At 33.3% G+C, this 21420-nt stretch overlaps 2 protein-coding genes across 5 annotated transcripts in view; both read right to left on the reverse strand.

The window, feature by feature from the left end:
• The window catches only part of LOC128858679 (titin homolog), a 110393-nt gene that overhangs the window by 80520 nt on the left and 8453 nt on the right, over positions 1-21420 (reverse strand). The window lies entirely within an intron of this gene.
• Positions 1-21420, reverse strand: part of LOC128858680 (6-phosphofructo-2-kinase/fructose-2,6-bisphosphatase 1) — a 59657-nt gene that overhangs the window by 32415 nt on the left and 5822 nt on the right. The window contains exon 1 of one of the 2 annotated variants that reach the window (XM_054095134.1): positions 187-713. The exons of the other annotated variant lie outside the window; for it this stretch is intronic. The gene's annotated coding sequence lies outside the window, so the exon portion shown is untranslated. Of the gene's footprint in view, positions 1-186; positions 714-21420 lie in introns of those variants that run through there. 2 annotated transcript variants of the gene reach the window in all.

Here is a 21420-nt window from a genome sequence, read left to right on the forward strand (position 1 = left end):
TGACGCCCAAAAGCAAAATGGTATAATAAAAATTATACGTCGCTCCTAGCAATTTAGCAATTCTTACAGCGTTGTTGGTAATATTGACTTATAAACAATAATTTCAAAATTCACTTTCGATTTTCCTTCTCTCTTCATGGCGTCTACAAAAAAAAATGTTCAACTTTTATTTTTCTTCTTTTTTACCGCTTAATAAATAAATCCATGAACTAAAATGCCGTTGGTGGCCAAAACGCACAGCGACCTCGGTGCCAAAAAATGCACGGCGAGTTATCCAAAATGCTTTTGACTGCGCTCCAGTATATCAAATAACGGCATATGCGAGCAAAATGGTATTGAGCAAAACCACAGTGCAGTAATGCGGTGTCAGGCAATAAAATAAACAAAACTGATGTCAGCACTTTTAGTTGGTCACTCAACTTTCAGCACAATTCGTAGTGGCAAAATATGAGGCGACCGGTCTCCGCACTTTGGTCGTTACTTTTATATTTAATTGGCTTGCTGCTAATGCCAATGCTCCAAGTGGCTAAATGTACTACCACTACAATATCAGTGGTTAATACCAATTAGCGCACAAGAATCTGCGACTCACTATTAACTGACTACTAACTAGTACTGTGTTCGCTCGCCTTGACGTTCAAGACAAGAATGAGCGGAAACAAGCGAAGCTCGCACGCAAGCAAGCAAAAAAGTATGGGAGCGCACAGTGTTGAATGTTGAATGTGGACTACTAGTGGTGACAGCAACGATGCCGATAATAATGTCGGCACCACCAATAAAACTGAGATAACAACACTAACAATGAAAGGGAAATGTAATTCCAGGCGCCATCAGTCAAGCAAAAAGGGGGGACAAAATAGCGGTGCTGCCCATTCGTAAATCGATTCTCACCACTGGAAGTGTGCAAATGAACTGCATATGCGAGTAAATGAGTGGGCTTACGTAGACCTGCAGGAATATCAATAGAAGAGTAATTTGATGAAGACTTATGAAACCATACACATACACAGTTTCTTTCGCATTTTTTTTTTTTTATTTCTTATGTCATACCTAAAATTTAGATATACATATATAGAAAAAAATCAAACAAGCGAATTACAATTTAAGCCCAATTCCATCAAAGACGCAGCGCAAACAGTTGACAATTCGCGCAAACCAAAAAAACCTGCAAGTTCTGGATTTGTCGATGGTGGAAACGTATAAGAAGCGAAGAGTGTGAATCAATAAAACCAGCTGTCGCTACGACGTTACCGATAAGATCGAGATTTATGGGCGTTCGAAGATTGTCACAGCGGATAACTGAGCCGCAAAAAAGTGCTATTGCAAAATATTAAACTCCTAACGCGAAGCAGTCTTTCAGTAATTCTATACGTATTAAGCACTTCACTCCTATTGGGCTAAAATTAAATTAAATTAAAAAAATGCATTGATAATAATTAACTTAGTTTTATTTGTATTTGTGTCGAGTCTGTTTGCTTTTTTCGTTAGATTTTGTTAAGTTGCTTAGTATACTATACACGAATTCGTATGGAATACCTGCTTGGGACATAAACAGCATGAAAGTACTTATGGTAAGTGCCCGTAAGAGGCAGTTAATCAGTCAGTAGCCAGACATTCACAGTGTAAAACTTGCAAGCACTTTTGTTATTCTTCTTCTGCTGCGCACTTTTACTCCCACCACATTGACTTGTCTCTTTATCTAAAACTCTTTTCCGTTGGTCAATATCCTATACGTATCGCAATTGTCTATTGTTATGCACATACACATATGGCTATAGAAATAGCTACGCTCTGTTATTTCCCAAACATTTCACATATGACTATAGAAATAGCTACGTTTTATTATTTCCCTATTATTGCACAACATCTAACCCTCCATTTTCCTTAAAAGCGCTTTCCTTAAATTCGCAATTGGATTATGAAGTACTTAAATGACAGAGCCGTATTTTGCAAATATACGCTTAGCTTGCATTCACCTTCACTATGAACCAAGTCTTCAACAAACTGTTCGTCTCAATCCTCAAATCTGCTTTCAGCTGTATGACTTACAACTTTCCCGAGGTGGGAATCCAAATTTGTGGTGCGCTTGCCTTGACGTTGTTCCACAAATGGAGGGACATACAGTTTTATGCCGACTCCGGGCGGCAAATGGTTTTTATGAGTCTCTTTTCCATGGTAGAAATACACTCAGAGGTTTGCCCACGACAGTCGGTTCTACGTTACCGGAACGACCCGGATTTATATCCGGCCAAGGATTGTCACTTCAGCAGCATTCCCCATATATGTATGAGCAATGTTTATGCTGCTACAACAACAAGTACGGCGGCCGCAAAAGTGTTTCCCAATGGTTTTAGTACATGGTTTAATACATTTTGGCACCGGTCCTCTACTTTCTCTCATCTGAAGAGCTCTATTAACTCAAAAATTATGTTTTGAGGCAATTCATGCCACACTTAGTAGACACTTTGTTTTAATTAACGTGCAATTCCTATGAGGATTAAAACTCTATTTTGTCCAATTTGCGAATTTATTTATCCCATCTTGGGACAACTGAACATTTTTTCTTGTAAAGCGGCGTACTTATATCTGGGACAACATAAGGGCGCACACCAAAAAAGAGCGAGAAACTCGACCTAAGCACGTTTAAGAACATATGAAGAGGTCGAAAAGACCAACGATAAGCTACAGATGCCTTCAGTTTTAGGAAGAAATCGAAATTTTAAGGTCGAAGAATTATTTTAATGAAGCATTTATTAGCAAAAACCTTTTATATTTTGATGGCCAGTAATATTTAGGCCATGGTACGATAAATACAAAACTCGTAGCCTCCTCCTCTTGCGGAGATTTTTAATTATTATGAGTATTTAAATAAAGAATTATTCAAACTTTGCTTAAAACTTGTAAATATGTGAAGAGAAAGCACAAAAATGTGGCGCTCTTAAGCACTCGTACTTAGTTCAGTGACCGTATGTGTCTACATTTAGGTATTTGCAAAGCAGCGAAAAAATGACAGGAAACTACTGACAATATGCTGCTCTGCTGTTGTAGCGCCAGACAGGTGAGTGCGAAGCAGTGTTACCACTCAAAAGTTTTTTTCTAGCATAATTGAAATTTTTTCGGAGTAATCAAGCATTCTACCGGAAATATATTCTCCTAGTACGACTTTAGTAAAATTCATCATTTCTGAAGGTTAGATATCATCCCGCTGATAATCAAATTGCAATTTAATTTAGTCTAAGATTTCATGCATGGTTTTAATTAATACATTATACTACTTATATATTTTTATAGATAATTCGCGCTTACATCTCTTGCGCCTCCCCCGATTTGTGGTGTACGTTTTGAAGTTTTTTCCAGGAGCTGTTTCATGGCAGAAATACAACAGGAGGTTTGCCATTGCGGTCACCAACTTTTGAAAAAAACGTGTATTCGGCTACGGCAGCTGCCGTGATTTAAGCAAAAACGTATTATCAAAATATAGTCAGTATTTTTCCGTGTTGATATTGCTAAACATGCATCCATTTCAACCAGTCAGATAAAAAAAAAACCTACTAATATCGGTGGGAAATGCACAAAAATGGCATCTTTGCATGAGCACCGAGCGACAAGTGGTAAGCTTTCGTACGACGAAACGAATGGTGAGGATCGGTCAGTTAGACAAATAGCTGATTGACAGCAACAGCTAAATGCCACACATATCTACATACATATGTACATACAAATGTATTGTAATACATAAAGCGATTTTGTTATTTTTGCTCTGTTCACTTTTATGTAATTATGTTTGTATTTGCAAACACAAAATTCCACTTGTTGCTCACCCTCTCATTCTCTCTTTGTGTCTTTCTTCGGTGGATAGCGGATAGTTGATAGCTGAAGACAGCTTACATTCGTTGTATGCTTTGAAATTATATACGTATACATTATTACGAGCTCGTTACGATTCATTTTATTCGCGATCACATGTTGATAATTACAAGAGGCTGTTAAAACTTTTGATGTGTTGTTGTAACACGTGTGTAACGTCGGTGATTTTAGGTTTAGATAGAGAGTTGCAGCGCACATTTAATATTGTTTGTTGTTATTATAAAAAATCATTGTTGATTTTGTATCAATTTTTTGCGCTTATGACTAAAATGTTAAGAATGTATACCCTACAAGCAGACAGACGCAGACGCGTTTTCCGACTGACCAAAACTAATGCAATCAAATTACTTTTCTAGTTGACACAATGGAATTTGGTCTCTTGTGGGGTATGCCAGCCATGATATGTTACAAGGGTTGGATAGCTGCAAATAATGGCGGTATTTACAATCGTAAAATTTGTTTTTGACATCAACAGCGCCGTGTAATATTTTTGCAGTACTTAAAAGCACGATAATTGCGAGTATAGGTGATTTAAAATATGATGGCATACAAATGGCTTTATTAAAAAACCAATTGAATGCCATTTTTGGGTTGTCTATCAATTTTTACCCGATTTCCACTGATAGAGCTGACTTCGAGATATCCTCATATGCTACAAATGGGCCGCTGGACGGCGCAATGGGCGAGACATTTTGAGAAATCGTATTTATGATCCGACTTTTTTTATTATGATTCAAAATCAGAATATTTGTTACACACAAAGGAACGTTGTGCTTGAGATTTGTATATATACCTAACAAAAATTTGGTATTTATTTGAATGTTTCTTATAGACTCTGGAACTGCATACTTTACCGAATGTGTTCAGGTCTCAAACAGGGAAAAATATCGCAGATTAAAACCTCTCTCTCGTACGCGCCAATTATATTATATACACTGAAGAGCAAAACTGTAACAAAATGTAATACTTTCTATTTCAAGACATTTTTTTTAGACATGTTTTAACAAATCAAATATTTTTTTTGCATAACTTTATTGGCATGTATAGAGAGTACATTATTTGCATTATTGCTTGCTACTAGTGTTGTTGTTGTTGCATTGACACCAAACCGGTTTGAGAGAGAGAGTACATACATGCCAATAAAGTTATGCAAAAAAAATATTTGATTTGTTAAAACATGTCTAAAAAAAAATGTGTTGAAATAGAAAGTATTACATTTTGTTACAGTTTTGCTCTTCAGTGTATATACATATATATATACATATATTAGGGCGGGTCGATTTAAAAATCGCTCATTGCTCTGTGAAAATCGTATTCTACGGATTAAAATAAGAAACTTTGCCGAAGGAACCATACCTCTAAAACAAATTCTGATGTCCCCCCATTTGGGTCGAACGAAAAATCCCACTTTGACCCATTTAGAGTGCTCCAATCGAGTCCAAATGTATAACCGACCCCCACTAACTTTGGACGGCCGATCCACCCATGCCAGTGGCACACCCCCTGGAACTCCCCTGGGGGCTAATAAAAAAAATGAATTCCAAAAATATTTCTGTTTCGTATTAGCATTTTAAGTTCAGAAGCTCTTAAAAAACACCCGATTCCATGTTTAATCACAAACTTGTTTGGGTAAAAGATTTTGCTGATTTTGAAGTTGTGTTCGATAGTCATTTTACGTTCGAAAATCATACCTGATTTCTCCTTCCAGATGCTTAATCAAAGGAAGCTGCTCCACAACTCTTTAGTTCTTTCAAAACTCGCGGATGCCCCTAATATATAGAATCCGATCTCTATTTGCTAGGCTACTAGAAGTGAAATGGTGCAACGTAAATCGATATAAATTTGATAAAATAAAACCGATAAAATTTAAAGTACTGCTACGCTCTTACATTTGAAAGCAGAAGGATAATCCTGTTTTCTCTTTCTTTACAACCAAAAAATTAATCCAAATAAAAAACCAATGAATACTGGAATGGCACAAACGGTCATAATCACTCTAAAAAAAGTGTTAAATTTTAATACCAGCGGGGCAAAATGTCATCTACCACTAGACAAAAAGGGCCTCAGATTGCGCTGTGGAGCACTTACAGGCCACTTTGCCTGCAATAAACAGTTCAATACATAGGACTGTGAAGCACTCGCTTATGCAACTTCTGCTGTGATACAGTTGAGTCTATGGAACACTTAATCACCAATTGTGAAGTTTTAGGTCACAGATGGCACAGAATCCTGAGCTCGTACCTACTAGAGGATGAAATCTTACAAATGCTCCCTCCTAAGGAGCTGGTTCGATTCCTCGGAATACTAAATAATTAAAATGAAACACTTAGAGGCGCACAACAGCTCAATCAGGTCGCAGTGCATAAAGGCCTTCGCCTAACCCATACTACACCATTACTATTTTTTCCATTGACTGTAATGAATCTCTCGGTCTGACTAGTTTTAATATTTGCGGGATATATTAAAACATTTCGTATTCAAAATCAACTTTATCTTCATTTGCTAACAGCTAATTATCTTTCGCAAGCACCTATACTTAGACCGTTTTTGGAACATAATAAAATCTAAAAAACAAAAAAAAAGATTTCTTTTGCATCTTCAATATCTGCTTTTAACTTTTCCATTAACGCTTTGTACTGCTACATAGTTTATGGTATCCTTTTGTGGGCCATTTTATTTTTTTACATGGACAACTACTTGTAGGTCTTATCTTTAAATCATTTTGTATCTCCAGTCGTAGATAAAATAAAAAGGAAAAAATGAAAATGAAATTTCCATTAAAATGAAATTTACATTTTCGCTCTGACCTCAACACATTGTTGTGTTTGCTGTAGTAACCTTGCTAAATCCTGCTTAAAGTATTAACAACGAGACATATTTGAAGAGCTGATTCATGTAATGGTATATTTCAGTCTCCGTTGTAGATTACCTTTAAATAGCACTTAGTATCCGTAGCATAAGTAAGCTCCGGCGACGGTATCTACAGTGTAAATAATTGAACGAAATTAAAATAATTCAATTTAATTTTAATAAAAAATGCAGTAGAAAAAGTTGTTCCACGATTTTCTCTTAAGTGCCAAAGTTCTTCAATGCTCCGTATTCGATACATGATTCGCTCGAAATGCGATCTTGTTTTAGTTTTATTGCTAGAGCTACTTAATTTTGCCCTTAAATGCCGTTTTCCTGCTTATGGTTCTCATATGCTAGCCATTGTATACCACTTGACAGCCATAATATTTCAGCAGTAGGCCATCAACAGTGTAACGCTTTGTCTAAGATGCCATTTGATTTCAAAGCGCGTGGAGTGGTAACTAAGATTCGATTAATAAGTCTACTGTATTTTTGTTGCACGAAGTATAAAGTGGATATGCACATAAATACGCACTATGTGTCCTCCTACAGTTTTCCTATTTTCGCTATTCGGTATTTCACGGTCGAAACCAGTTTGGCTGCTAAACATCAGGCGAGAATCTTCATGTAATAGTCAATTAGTGTCAAATATTTTTCACTCGATTTATGCTGTTTATTCACTACAACCACACAAGTGCACAAAAACTTCCTTTTAGAAACCTTGTGAGTTCGATGTTAATCAGTGGCAGTAAAATCAATTATAACACTTATTAGAATCTTCTGACGTCATTTGTTTACTAATTATGAATGCGCGTGACAATAGGGAGAGCAATGAAATGAAAAATTAAAGAGCTGGTTGAATTAGACTGGAGTTAAAATTTTAATAGGACTATCAATAAGTTCGTGCGGTTTTACAACAGATGGCGTAACTTGATTATTATTCCATCGATCCACATTTCCAAACATTCATTGGAGAGCTACTGTCGTAAGGCACAAACGTCAGTATAAGTTTTTTATTTGAAGCGTAAACAACAATATTTTTACCACACTTGAAAATGTCGAATTTCGTGCCAAATAATGTGTTTTTGCGGGGAATTCTTCTTCATTATTTTAATATGAAGAAAAAAGCAGCCGAAAGTCATCGTATCTTGGTGGAAGTTTATGGTGAGCATGCTCTATCTGAGCGAACGTGCCAGAAGTGGTTTGCACGCTTTAAAAGTGGTGATTTTGGCTTGGAAGACGAAGAACGCGAGGGTGCGCCGCCAAAGTTCATGGATACCGAATTGGAGGAATTGCTCGATCAAGATCCGGCTCAAACGCAAGAAGAGGTTGCAAAAACTTTGGGAGTTGATCAATCAACCATTTCCAAACGTTTAAAAGCCATGGGAATGATCCGAAAGGTAGGCCATTGGGTGCCGTATGAATTGAAGCCAAGAGACGCTGAACGCCGTTTTATGGCATGCGAACAACTGCTTCAACGGCACAAAAGAAAGGGTTTTTTGCATCGAATTGTGACTGGCGATGAAAAGTGGGTCCATTACGACAATCCAAAACGTCGGGCAACGTATGGATACCCTGGCCATGCTTCAACATCGACGTCGGCGCAGAATATTCATGGCCTGAAGGTTATGCTGTGTATCTGGCGGGACCAGCTGGGTGTTGTGTATTATGAGCTACTGAAACCGAATGAAACGATTACGGGGGATGTCTACCGACGACAATTGATGCGTTTGAGCCGAGCACTGCGAGAAAAACGGCCGCAATACGCCGATAGACACGACAAAGTTATTTTGCAACATGACAATGCTCGGCCACATGTTGCACAAGTGGTCAAAACATACTTAGAAACGCTCAAATGGGATGTCCTACCCCACCCGCCGTATAGTCCAGACCTTGCGCCATCCGATTACTATCTCTTCCGATCGATGCAACATGGCCTGGCTGACCAGCACTTCCGTAATTACGATGAAGTCAAAAAATGGATCGATTCGTGGATTGCGGCAAAACCGACCGAATTTTTCACAAAGGGAATCCGTGAATTGCCAGAAAGATGGGAAAAAGTAGTAGTAAGCGATGGACAATATTTTGAATATTAAATTTGTAACCATTTTACGTCAATAAAGTTTCAAATTTCGAAAAAAAACCGCACGAACTTATTGATAGTCCTATTACTTTGTTGTACTTTATTCATTATTTTATACAAATTAAATGATTACTGCTAAATAAATTGCGGACTATTGCAGATATGTATATCCCCAAAATGGGCTGTTAAATCTAAGCTTATACAGACAGAAACTCAGTATCACACGTACACCCATGATCAAAATATTAGATACGCGATATTGTGAGTATTTTAATTTTTATGAACAAAATATTACATACGCGATATTTTGAACAGTTTTGACTAGTTTTTTTATTTTATTATACATTTTTTTCTTTATTAGTTTTTTTTTGTTATTAATTATTTATTATTTTTATTCATTTCTTCATATTTATTTACTTACTTTATACAGATAGAAACTCAATATCATAGGCACATCCATGAGTAAAATATTAGATACGCGAATTTTTGACTAGTGTTTGATTTTTATTTTTTGATTAATTTTTTTAAATTAATTTTTTTTTCAAACTGTCTTCTTTATTAATTTTTTATTTAATTTTTAATTTAATTTATTATTTTTTGTTTACTCATTTTTTTATTTTTTTTTCGGGTTATTAATTTTATTTTTTTTATTTTTTGCTTATTAATTTTTTTCTTTATTATTTTTTTTTTTTTTGTTTTTCTTTTTTTTTATTATTATTTTTTTATTAATTTTTTTGTTTATAAATTAATTTTTATTAATTTTTTTCTTTATTCGTTTTTTTTGTATTATTTTTTTTTTTTCATTTCTTTATATTTATTTTATACAGACAGAAATCATATGTACACCCATGAGCAAAATATTAGATACGCGATATTGTGACTATTTTTTTTTTCATGAACAAAATATTGGAAACGCGATATTTTGACCAGTTTTGACAGGTTTTTCATTTTTATTTTTTGATAATTTTTTTTTTGACAAATTTTTTATTAAGTTTTTTTCTTATTAATCTTTTTTTGTTTATAATTTTTTCTTCATGAATTTTCTTTATTATTTTAACTTTTTTATTTTTTGTTCATTAATATTATAATTTTTTTTTCATTTTTTGTTTATTAATTTTTTTGTTATTATTTTTTATTAATTTCTTATATTATGTTTTTTTATTAGTTTTGACTAGTTTTTTATTTTTATTTTTTGATAAATTTTTATTTTATTAATTTATTTATAAACTTTTTTAATTTTTTTATATATACATATTTTTTTATTATTTTTTGTTTATTAATTTTTTTATTATTTTTGTTTATTCATTTTTTTATTAGTTTTTGCTTATTCATTTTTTATAATTTTTTGTTTATTAATTTTTTTGTACATTCATTTTTTTTTTATTAATTTTTCTTTTATACATTTTTTTTCCATTCTTTTTTTTCTTTGTTATTTTTTTTTAATTTTTTGTATTAATTTTCTCTTTATTAATTTTTTTCTATTTTTTTTTTTTTTTGTTTTGTGATTAATTTTTAAATATAGTTAATTCTACAACAATTAACATACAAATGAATGTTTCCAGCATTGTGCAAGACTTATAAAAGTTCGACAAATTTTCATCAAAATCTCGAACTTTTTAACACAGTTTTATAGCTCAATAAATTTTGGTATAATAAAGTGTCAGTTTTAAGTGGCCCAAATTTGTTGATTATTTATCATTTTTTCCCCCTGACGGTGTTGCATATTTTCTTCATATAACGAATGCACGACAGATTTTTATATGAGAATAATTTTGCACAAACACCACACCCTATTCACTAATGAGCTTCAAGTAACTGAGAAAACGAAAGCAAATAACCATTCATTTCTTCTCTGTATAGGTTTTGGGGCAGCCACCTGGCAAATCATACATTTTTTTCTGAAAATTATATTTTTTTCAAGCGCCACATTGTTTAATTTCAGCGGTTTGGGGACCCACGCAGTAGCAGAGAAGCCAATTGACTGTTTGGAGTGGATAATTAATCGGAAGGTCTCCTTTTTTTGTTATGAATAGTGTTTTTCTATAGCATTTTAAAAAATAAACCAGCCATGTTAGTATGTAGTAATTAATAAATATATAAAAGTAATATACGACCCCAGTCGACTAACCCACATAAAACATGGATACATTTAAATTGCTAAATACTATAGCTGTACTGTTTATACAAAATTTAAATATGAACATTAGTAAACATAAAAGTAAATACCAAGAAAAAGAAAAAAAAAACCGAAAAACAAATTTAAAAAATAAAAAAAAAAAATATAAAAAAAAATAAAAATATAAAAAAAAATAAAAATATAAAAAAAAATAAATACATCAACATAAAATTTTTCCCACGCATAAAAACTTAAAATTTTTAAATTTCAGATGGCCAGAGGTGCATACCTACTTGCAAATACAATACTTTCATATAATATATGCAGAAATATGTGCACTAGGGTGGGTTAAATTTTGTATCTACCTTTTTCGGCGATTTCTTACGTAAAATAGAAGCATTTCGAAAGAAATGTAAATCCGTTGATAATCTGATTGTCAAAAACTATATTTTTAGCTTTGAGGCAGAACATCAAAGTAAATCCGAAATCATTTTAGAATTTTGTCAAATCTAAAAAGACGAGTTCAAGTAAACCTGCTTCGGTGATGTTAGATCATAAATTTATGATACTTATTTGCATACTGTCAAATAATGACGGCTTCGTTTCTAAATTTTGGCAATTTGCACATCTCATTTGATAACATTTTCAAGGGGATGTCTTCCCTCAAACCTTCGTCACATATAGTAAATGCTGACGGTTTTTCGGCTATCTTGCTCAAGAATTGACCAACGTTGGAAATTCCTCTTGAGATTATCTATAAAAAATCCTTATATACAGGCACTTTCTCAAATGAAAGGAAATTTACAATCGTCACACCATTCTTAAAACCGGAAGAAAAAATTATGTTCGCATTGTAGGCTGATTTCCAAGTCGATGTTTGAGTGCATTGTAAAACAGAAAATTTATTTTGCGGTTAAGTCTTTAATTAAGGTAAACCAACGTGGTTTTGTAACTGGCTGCACTACAGCTACTAAACTTGTCGCACGAAATTCTAGACGTCGCACGAGATTCTAGTAAACAAGCTGGCTCCCTTGGACTGTCACTCCACCTTTCTGCCATGGCTTAAGTCATATTTGACGGACAGAGGGTGCGCGGTAAAAATCGATGGAGTTTTATCGAACCACTTTGTTGCTACTTGAGGTGTCGCCTTGGGGAGCATCTTAGGGCGACATCTTTTTGCTATTTTTATTAATGGCATACGCAAATGTTTTTCCTTTTCAAATTTCTCGCTTTTCGCGAATGATTTGAAAATTTTCTCATCAATTAAGCGCTCAGTGATTGCTCAGGAGCTTTAACTCGACTTGAAAATCTCAATCGTTGAGAAGGTCAATTATAGTGAATTATGATGAATATAACTCTTTCTGAAACATTATACTCCTAGAGTATGTCTTATTATCAAATACTTTTATGCGTTTTATATATTTTTTTCATAATTTCAAATAAAATAATTGCAATGAATAATTTTTTCTTTATTTAAAAGTAGAGAAATCGGGTTTCGTCCTTTGAAAATAATAAATAAATAATAAATAAAAAAATAAAAGAAAATTTATTGGGGCTTAATAACTAAAATTAAAAAGAAAGTGGCTCGAAATCCGATTTGGGGCTAAACTTGCCTGAATTTTTTAGATCAAAATTGCCAAACAAAAACAATTTCGTTCAAAATTGCCAGTGGAATAGTGTTAGTAGCTGAAAAAAACTCGTTTATATGTTTTAAGAACAAGTTGACCCGCCCTAATGTATATACATATATCATTATTTTTAAAAACAAATGACAAGATTTTTAAAAATGCACACTTAAACAAAAAAGAAATCAGTAAACAAAATATTTTTGTCTGTGGCATTCTAAGAGAAAATACAGTGTTAAAACAACAACGTTATGGCTTATGATCCACAGATCGCCGTGTGAAGCCAATTCATTCAACCATCAGTACTCGTGCATGAACCCATGTACAACACACATATAATACATACATATGTGCAGACATACATATACATAATACATACATACATCCATAGATAAGTACACACATAAATATACACTACCATATTCGAGGTACAGTTGACTTACATATATTCTCATAATATACATTTTCAAAATTGTGTATTTAATTATTTGCACTGAATTTTCACACATTTTTAACGTATACGCACACATTTGCAAGTAGCAACAATATGCACACAGTAAATCAGTTTGTCTCGCAACTAGTCCGATTGCCATAGACTTTGGAACAGTACTAGTCCACGCTAAATATTCATAGATATGCACATATACATATATATAATTGGGGCTTACACTCTTTTTGGATGTTTAGCCGAGCTCCTCCTCCTATTTGATGTTGTTTCACAAATGGAGGGACCTACTGCTTTAAGCCGACTCCGAACGGCAGATATTTTTATGAGGAGCTTTTTCATGCTAGAAATACACTCGGACGTTTGCCATTGCCTGCCGAAGTCGACCGCTATTAGAAAACACTTTTTCTTCGATTTAGTCTTTCACCGAGATTCGAATCAACGTTCTCTTTGAATTCCGAATGGTAGTCACGCACCAACCCATTCGGCTACGACGGCCGATATGAACAGTAAATCGAATTTGAAGAAACAAATGGAGGAGACTACTTGTGGTGCCCTATGCTCCGCCGCGAAACAATAAGAATTAATATATATCTTAATTGCAGAGTTGTAAAATGTGTTGCTCTCTAGAGGCGGAAGACTTTAAACAGGCGACACTATTTTCTCTGACAGTTGATACGAGTTTTCAATTGTTTTGAGGCTAGTTGGGATTTGGCATTCATCAGAGCAATGTTTTGGACATTGTAAAAAACCTCATCGAAACACCATTACACCCAGAAAAAATCACCGTTTGATGACACAGGGATGATATAGGGCACCAAAGACGATGAGATCGAAATGCAAAGCTCGGAGTTATCTATCTGAAAACTTTATGAGCTGGTTGAATCACTGGCAACCTCGTTCGTGTAAATTGACCCAACTACATATGTGAAAAGAAACAGAGGCACTGAAAAGGACATACAAATGAAATGTAGAACTGCTCAAGTCTGGAATAATGGACATTTTTTTTAATCGCCTGTCAAATAAGTAATAATAAAAAAAAAAAAATTTAAAAATAAAATTAAAAAATAAAATTAAAAAAATAAAATTAAAAAAATAAAATTAAAAAATAAAATTAAAAAAAAAATTATATAAAAAAATAAGGTTAAATAAAAAAAAAAATTTAATAAAAAAAAAATTAAATAAAAAAATTAAGGGGGTCCTCTAGTTTCTTGGGTCGAAAATATCGAATCGCCAAAAGGGAAGAAGGAGCAGCTCTGCGTGACTTCCAAGAAGAAGAGGAAGGCCTATTGTATGGTCCAGGCATAGCAGATTGACGGTAAGATGAAATTTTTACTATAAATCACATGCGCGAACTTTGAAACGCGTTTTTCTCGAAACACTATTTTTCAAAATAGTGACCACGATATTTCAAAAACTACTGAACCGATCTTGTTCAAATATATACCTCATCTTTAATATATTATAAGCCAGCGATTGAACTAGGATTATCATGATTGCTTCGATAGTTTTTTTCCTATGAGCGAAAAAATTAAGAAAAAATAAGTAAAAAATAGAATTTAATTTTCAAAAGTGTATACAAAAATTAATTTTTGTAATTAAGAATTCATTCTAGTTCAATCGCTAGTCTTAAATATGAAGATTAAAATGTCGTTTGGTTTTTCGATTTCAGATAAGCCAAACAGCCGCAATCTTGGTCACCGTCAAGCACCTCTTTTACTTTATGTCTTCTTGTCGGCCACTATAACTTTTATTCTATTATATATTTTGTCTTCAAAAAATTTGTAAAGCTCATTTAAATGTTACTAAAGATTATGTGAACACAATGAGATTTATTATTTTGATCGTTTGCCCGTTAAAAATTATTGAAAAACCCGAAAAAAAACAGACGAGAAACTAGAGGACCCCCTTAAATTAAATAAAAACAGAAAATAAAATTAAATTAAATTAATAAAATAACATAAAAAAATAAAATAACAAATTAAATAAAATAAAAAAATTATTAAATAAATTAAACAAAATAAAATAAAATAAAAAAGTCTGGAATAATTGACATTTTTTTAATCGCCTGTCAAATAACCAAATTATAATAAAAAAAAATAAAATAAAATAAAAAAAATTTAAAAAATAAAATTTAAAAAAATTAATATAAAAAAGTAAGGTTAAATAAAAAAAACAAAATTAAATAAAATAAAAAAGCAAAAAGGTAAAAAAATAAAATAAATAAATAAATAAAGTAAAAAAGAATAAATAAAAAAAAAATAAAAACAGAACATAAAAAAGAAATAAATAAAAATAAAAACTTTTCGATGCTTTTTGGATGGATCTAAAATAAAATTGCCGAAATTCCCTCAAAGTAAACTTTAATGCAGGGATGGGCTTTTAAAACTTTTTCGTATGGAGACTGACTGAGTCTATTGTTATACTCAGGAAATTTTTTGCAACAATTTGCAGACAATTAACGAAATGGAACTACTTACCTATTGGCGGTTCTTACACTTTTTACTGCAGGATTAAATTTTCATGTATTTATGATATGTATGTAGATGTACAGAGGGTGTGTTTTAAATAAAATGCGTAGCTACGACTGATTATATTGTCGCCTATTCATTATGCTTATTATGCGTAGTTCTTTTTTGCGCTTTTTTCATTATTTTACTGATTATGTTTTGCATTTTTTTCCATTCATTGACTACTACATTGGCGACACAACCACTTAGTATCATATTTGAAATTGTTGTTGGGGTTATTTTTATAGATTTTTTTTTTTTTTAATTTTTGATGTGCGTACAGTTTATTGTTCTCATACGTAAATGAAAATATAATAAAACTAGCATCACCCAGTGGGCTTCGCACCACCATACATAAAATGTTTTTTTTTATATCGCAAGAAATTTTTCATATTAAATTTTCTTTATAGAACTCGTAAAATGTTTAAACAGTTGAATTAGTTGATTTTTTTCATTCAACATACTTTCTAAAGATGTCACAGTAGCCTTTTCTGTACTTTTTTAAAATTTGATTGTGGTGGTCACCTATATACAGGTAAGGTGAAAGAGCCGATAAAAACTTGTAATTAAACTTTGATTCTTTAATTTCCATTTCAATTTTTTTACGCTAAATAAATTATGATAAAATAAATAAAGTTAAAAATGTTTTTCCAGTTCCTTGAATGCTCCAGTTTTTATTATATTTTCGCCCAAAATTAATATTAACATAATACACTTACAACCACAACAGTACAACAGAAACGCTCATAAGCGGCTGTGTATTTGTTATTGTTTTTCCCATACAGGCATTTCGTATGAGAGGAAACCATTACTCACATAAAATATCATAACTCAGGAACGGCTGTACCGATTTCAATCAAACTTCACACAAACCACCTCCTCAAAGATAGAAAAGTGTCAATCAGTTCGGCAGTTCTTGAGTTATAAGATTACCAAGGAAATGTAATATATAACGACAACTTGAAATAACCCAGGATCAGCAGTGTGGTTAGGAATTTCAGCTGATATAAGGCTATCGATTTGATCCGGAGTTATTTTATGTACCAGCCAAATTAGTATATGTGCGTGCGGCAATCCCCTTTTCTGCCATTCGATGGAGTACATATGGCAACGCACCTCCCCAAATACATATAATTTCACAATTAAATACATAAGTGCTTTATATTTTTGCCGAAATGGATACTCATGTGGTTCAAACACATCCTAGGGTTATCCAGGTCCACGTTTTGGTCTATATCTCGAGACCCTAGTTACGGAGGGGCATTAAAAATACTCTATACTATAGAATCATCAGCAGCTTCCATTTGCTACCCATATTGTACAAACACATCCTAGGGTTACCCGGGTCCACGTTTTGGATTATATCTCGAGACCCTAGTCACGGAACGGTATGAAAAATACTCTATACTATAGAAATCATCAACAGCTCCCATTTGCTACCCATATTGTACGAACACATCCTTAAGTTATCGGGGTCCACATTTTGGGCGATATCTCGAGACCATAGTCACGGAGCGGCATCAAAAATACTCTATACTATAGAATCATCAGCAGCTTCCATTTGCTACCCATATTGTACAAACACATCCTAGGGTTACCCGGGTCCACGTTTTGGATTATATCTCGAGACCCTAGTCACGGGACGGTATGAAAAATACTCTATACTATAGAAATCATCAACAGCTCCCATTTGCTTCCCATATTGTACGAACACATCCTTAAGTTATCGGGGTCCACATTTTGGGCGATATCTCGAGACCATAGTCACGGAGCGGCATCAAAAATACTCTATACTATAGAATCATCAGCAGCTTCCATTTGCTACCCATATTGTACAAACACATCCTAGGGTTACCCGGGTCCACGTTTTGGATTATATCTCGAGACCCTAGTCACGGAACGGTATGAAAAATACTCTATACTATAGAAATCATCAACAGCTCCCATTTGCTACCCATATTGTACGAACACATCCTTAAGTTATCGGGGTCCACATTTTGGGCGATATCTCGAGACCCTAGTCACGGAGCGGCATCAAAAATACTCTATACTATAGAATCATCAACAGCTTCCATTTGCTACCCATATTGTACAAACACATCCTAGGGTTACCCGGGTTCACGTTTTGGCCTATTTCTCGAGACCCTGGTATCCGATTCTTAAAATTTTAAAACACAAACCATCTACTGAATAGTCCAAACAAAGCCTAAAAATTTGGTTTGGATAGGTGAGCCCGTTCTTGAGTTATAAGATTACCAAGGAAATGTAACTTCTTTTTATATATATAGATACTCATAGGTACAGTGTCGGCCCGAATACTAATGGCCTAAATTCAGTTAAAACAGAAAAATCTAAAATTCGTAGAAAAATTATTATTTTAAGCTGCATAAAATATATATATGATATTACTTTATTTATTTACTAATAATTGCACTACAGACATTTATAAAGGGTAATCAGATTGGAGGTACTTTTTCGAATAGGGTTTTTTTTCACAGATCACGCGTTACTACTGTCAAACTAAATACATTTTTTTTCAGTATTCGTTGACATTTCATCATGGAAAGACTTACGCCTCAACAACGTTTAAAAATCGTACAATTGTATTACGAAAATCGACGCTCTATGAAAAGTGTTTATGGCGCACTCAGTCCAACTTATGATGTATAGCTATCAGGCCCATTTATGGCTTAATGGCTACCTCAACAAGCAAAATTACGTATTTGGGCTGAAAAGCAACCCGAAACCATTCAAGAACAGCCATTACATCCATTGAAAACAACCGTTTGATGCGGCCTATGGCCTGGAGGAATCATCGGCCCATATTTCTTCAAAGACGAGACTGGCGCCAATGTAACAGTGAGTGGCGTACGCTATTGCCCCATGATAGACGACTTTTTGATGCTGGAAATTGAAGCCCGTGATCTCCAAAACATTTGGTTTCAACAATAGCCGGTGGAACAATGGATTGACTGCGTCGTCGTTTCGGTGAGCAATTTATTTTTCGTGTCGGACCAGTGGATTGGCCACCAAGATCGTGTGATATCACACCTTTGGACTTTTATTTGTTATCTTTGGACTATAAAGTTACGAGATAATCGACCGAAGTCCTCCAACGAGTCATTCAAAATTGATTTTTACGGATGGCGGAATTACGGCGCAGTTACGGCTAACATTTGAAAAGGATTATCTTTAAAATATAAAAGTCTTGAATGGTTCTACACAAAAATAATAAAAATTGCCCAATCAATTCAAATTTTCGTTGTTTTATTTCAATTTAAAAACCAATACCCCTAAATTCATCACCCTTTAGGGGGCATCCATAAATTACGTGAGGTGTTTTTTCCAATTTTCTGACCCACCCTCCCCCCCTGGTGAGATGTCGTGAGATTTTACTCAACCCCCTCCCCCATCCCCCAATCTCACGTGAGATTTTTCAAAATGTGGGTTTATTATGTAAACGCGTTGGATATTTATTGTAAAAAGAAAAAAAAGTTGCTTCGTGCTTTTATTTACTAGTTAAGACTAGTAATCAATATTGCTGAGAGTTATAAGTGTAATAAAAATTTAACAATAGAAGACTTAAATCGTAACTACTGCGATTAAAAAAAGAATATCTACTCCAATTCAGTCCATGGAGAATCATGCGCGGTTTCAAGAGAGACTATTGGGACCAACATGTCCATATGATTTTTAGTAAAATCATGTGCTCCTTCAACTTCGTTCTAATCTAGCCACTCTAAGCCGTTGACGCTTGCGCACAGTAACTCATTAGCTCGCCTTGTGACAATCCGTGAGGGTCGCACTTTGCGGAACATACGCGCTTGCTTAGCTGGTGGAATGTGAGCTGCTCGGCTGTGCTCTGCAGCTCTTGTGATAGATGCGAAGTAAATACCGCATGTACGCAGCATATTTTCTCTAAATCATCACGTATACTTGGGCAATAGAGATCAATAGGCGTGCTGATGAAGGCATTCAGCGGTTCAATCGGTATGCGTATTAGAAATGGAGCAAATGATTTTCCGTCATGTTCTTTAGAGTCCGGAATTGTCAAACGTCAACCTGAGTGATAGAGCGTTCGGCTCATAGTGGCGCGAAAACAACCGACGGGCTACACTGTACCGCAAATTCAGATTAAATTGAGCTATTTGGTATAAAACAAATATGGTGGTTTGACAGTAGTAATGTATAACGTCGAAGTATGAATGAAATTATTTTCTTTTGAACGAATTAGTGAATGATCTTAATCATACTACGATTACGCTTGAGATTAAATCTTAAGCATGTACAATTTTTTTGTTTCAATCAAAAAAAAATTGCGTGATATTTGCCGAGACCCCCCTCTCCCCAACGTAAGATTAGATGAGATTTGACTCGACCCCCTCCCCCCCTTAAACATCTCACGTAATTTATGGACGCGCTCTTATATGATATATTATTATTTTTTGTTTATTTTTCTTGAGTTTGAGCTTTGAGTTTCTTTACAACTCTCGTCTTTGTCAACTGTCAACGAAAGTTTTCAATGCTGCCAAATTCATAGGCCAGCAAAGAATTCATAATCTGCTACCAATTCACCATTTTTTGGCTCGCTAGAGAGTTCCGGGACCCACAAATTAAAAAATTTGTATGTAAAGGCAACAGTTTAGCGACGGGCAAGTGACTTCGTTTTTGGGCGCTTACAGTATAAGTAGGGATATTTCTTTTTATATTCTTACTAGCCAAGAGACCCGTGCTGCGACGGAATCAAATCTTTTCAAATCCGATCACACGAGATGTTTCCAAAAGCAAAGAAATTCCTTAACGGTTTGACAAAACAAAAATAATGCAGATACACCAAATCTTATGGAATATTGGGGATTTTTTATTTCATTCCCCATTCGCATTTATAATTTTACATACATACATACACGTATTTTATAATAATATATGTAAAAATTAAATTTGGTAATGTTATATTAAAAAAAAAACATACAAAATTAAAGTTAAATTAAAAAATAAAACAAAAAATAAAAAATTAAGAAATAAAAAATAAACAAAAAAATTGAATTAAATTAAATAAAAAAATGAAAACAACAACAAATTAAAATTAAAAAAAATAAATATAATAAAAAATCATACCTCATGTATTATAAAAATTTAATTCGGTTATATATTAAAAAAAAAAAAAAACAAATATGAAAAATAAAGTTAAATTAAAACAATAAAAAAAAATTAAGAAAGAAAATAAAAACAAAAATGAAAATAATAAAAACAAAAAAGAAACAAACAAAAAGAAAAAATTACATTAAAAAAAATTAAAAAACCAAAAATTTAAATTAAAAAAAATTAAATTAAAAAAAAAACTAAATTTGGTAATATTATATTAAAAAAATATATAAAAAAATAAAGTCAAATTAAAAAAATAAAATAAAAAAAAATTAAGAAATAAAAAAATTAAAAACAAAAAAATAGAAAACAATACATTAAAAAAATTAAAAACAAAAAAATAGAAAACAATACATTAAAAAAATTAAACAACAACAAATTACAGTGCACTCGCGGTAACTCGAATAGCCGCTAAGTCGAACGACGTGCTAACTCGAACACATTTTTTCCCCTATTGACTTCTTTGTAACTCGAACAATAAAAAAGCGCTATAACTCGAACAAAAAACAAACTTATTTGTACACACATTCTTTTCAAACATGTACATTTTGTACATAGATACATATGTAATAGTATATGTATATAAATTATATGTATACTAGTGTATTGTCCATATGAATATTTCGGCGTTAATATCCCGTTAGTTTTCTGGGAACAACATCTTGCATTGACCAAATTGCTTTAAATTTGCCATTTGTAGTGTATCAGTGCAAGTGAGTAATGGATCGTAAAAGGTTGAAGTGTTTAACATTAAAAGAGAGGGCTGAAGTCCTTAACAA

This window comes from Anastrepha ludens, chromosome 3, assembly GCF_028408465.1.
Source record: "Anastrepha ludens isolate Willacy chromosome 3, idAnaLude1.1, whole genome shotgun sequence".
NCBI lineage: Eukaryota > Metazoa > Arthropoda > Insecta > Diptera > Tephritidae > Anastrepha > Anastrepha ludens.